Here is a 2,500-nt window from a genome sequence, read left to right as displayed (position 1 = left end):
CGACAACCACCATTGCTCAGCTAAGCCACCAACACCCACACATGTCCTACACAGGGGTGCACCCAACATCACAATACTGCCTCCTCTCACAGCACACAAACAATGGCAGGAATGAAAGACACAGGTCTGCCACAAGCATGGAATCGGAGCGCCGCCTGTCATGAGCCAAAGGTGCATCCTGACGTGGCAAATCAGATGATGCCGCAGGCATCCACTTACTATAATCACAATCAACAAACCGACCGGCCGCCCCCCCCCCCCCCCATTACACCTTTCCATACAACAATGTGTACCTTAACCTAAACTATACTGTACCTTAACCTAAACTATACTGTACCTTAACCTAAACTATACTGTACCTTAACCTAAACTATACTGTACCTTAACCTAAACTATACTGTACCTTAACCTAAACTATACTGTACCTTAACCTAAACTATACTGTACCTTAACCTAACCTATACGGTACCTCAACCTAACCTATATTGTGCCTCAACCTAACCTATGTTGCGCCTTAACCTAACCTATGTTGCGCCTTAACCTAACCTATGTTGCGCCTTAACCTAACCTATGTTGCGCCTTAACCTAACCTATGTTGCGCCTTAACCTAACCTATGTTGCGCCTTAACCTAACCTATGTTGCGCCTTAACCTAACCTATGTTGCGCCTTAACCTAACCTATGTTGCGCCTTAACCTAACCTATGTTGCGCCTTAACCTAACCTATGTTGCGCCTTAACCTAACCTATGTTGCGCCTTAACCTAACCTATGTTGCGCCTTAACCTAACCTATGTTGCGCCTTAACCTAACCTATGTTGCGCCTTAACCTAACCTATGTTGCGCCTTAACCTAACCTATGTTGCGCCTTAACCTAACCTATGTTGCGCCTTAACCTAACCTATGTTGCGCCTTAACCTAACCTATGTTGCGCCTTAACCTAACCTATGTTGCGCCTTAACCTAACCTATGTTGCGCCTTAACCTAACCTATGTTGCGCCTTAACCTAACCTATGTTGCGCCTTAACCTAACCTATGTTGCGCCTTAACCCAACCTATGTTGCGCCTTAACCCAACCTATGTTGCGCCTTAACCCAACCTATGTTGCGCCTTAACCCAACCTATGTTGCGCCTTAACCCAACCTATGTTGCGCCTTAACCCAACCTATGTTGCGCCTTAACCCAACCTATGTTGGGCCTTAACCCAACCTATGTTGGGCCTTAACCCAACCTATGTTGGGCCTTAACCCAACACACGTTGGGCCTTAACCCAACACACGTTGGGCCTTAACCCAACCTATGTTGGGCCTTAACCCAACACACGTTGGGCCTTAACCCAACACACGTTGGGCCTTAAACCCAACACACGTTGGGCTTAACCCAAACACACGTTGGGCCTTAACCCAACACACGTTGGGCCTTAACCCAACACACGTTGGGCCTTAACCCAACACACGTTGGGCCTTAACCCAACACACGTTGGGCCTTACCCAACACACGTTGTGCCTTAACCCAACACACGTTGGGCCTTAACCCAACACACGTTGGGCCTTAACCCAAACACACGTTGGGGCCTTAACCCAACACACGTTGGGCCTTAACCCAACACACGTTGGGCCTTAACCCAACACACGTTGGGCCTTAACCCAACACACGTTGGGCCTTAACCCAACACACGTTGGGCCTTAACCCAACACACGTTGGGCCTTAACCCAACACACGTTGGGCCTTAACCCAACACACGTTGGGCCTTAACCTGCTCTGTAATTGTCATACGACGCGTTAAATTAGTGTAGTGTTGCCTAACTGCAACCCCCGCAATATAGTTTGCTACTCGCACTGCCCGGTCCCCAGTGTATCGCTCATGTTAAACACCTTGCAGCTATACACTGTAATGTGGATGGCAGCAGGACGTACATGCTCAATGCCCTTTGCAGTTGTTCATTGGCATTTGCAGTTGTTCATTGGCATTCGCATGGCGAAGCACTTAGCCTACGCTGTGGTACGGCCTGTGTCAAACTGTCCGCTGATGTTGTACGTCCAAATCACACACTGTACTGCACATTGGTCCTCATGTACTGAATGATACATCGTGGTACATGTGACCGTACAAACGACTGCGCCAACAACGGCGAACCATGCGGTCCAAATGTTGTGCACTCAGCTACGTGTCGTCTCCCTATAAGAGCTGGATTGCAGTGTGGTATGCCCTGGATGGCGATCAGCAGTGAGCCGTCTGTTGATGTAGTGGCGCGTGTTGTCAGACGTAGTCGTCTCTTCTCACACACCGTGATAGCATGGTGCACTGCGTTCCACATCTGCGACATGCGACAGAGGCCGGTTGACAGTCGTTCGCGCAATGGACATCGCATACGTACGGGGGGCCACCTTCCACGTGTTCGCGAAGCGTGCACATGTTGTTGCGTGTATGTGGGGCAGACATAGTGTGTCGTGACACCTGACACAGGCATGCAACAATCGTTGAATTTGCAAATGGCGATGG

The sequence above is a fragment of the Schistocerca serialis genome, unplaced genomic scaffold (assembly GCF_023864345.2).
Source record: "Schistocerca serialis cubense isolate TAMUIC-IGC-003099 unplaced genomic scaffold, iqSchSeri2.2 HiC_scaffold_1202, whole genome shotgun sequence".
Lineage (NCBI taxonomy): Eukaryota > Metazoa > Arthropoda > Insecta > Orthoptera > Acrididae > Schistocerca > Schistocerca serialis.
Note: the sequence above shows the minus strand (reverse complement) of the source record.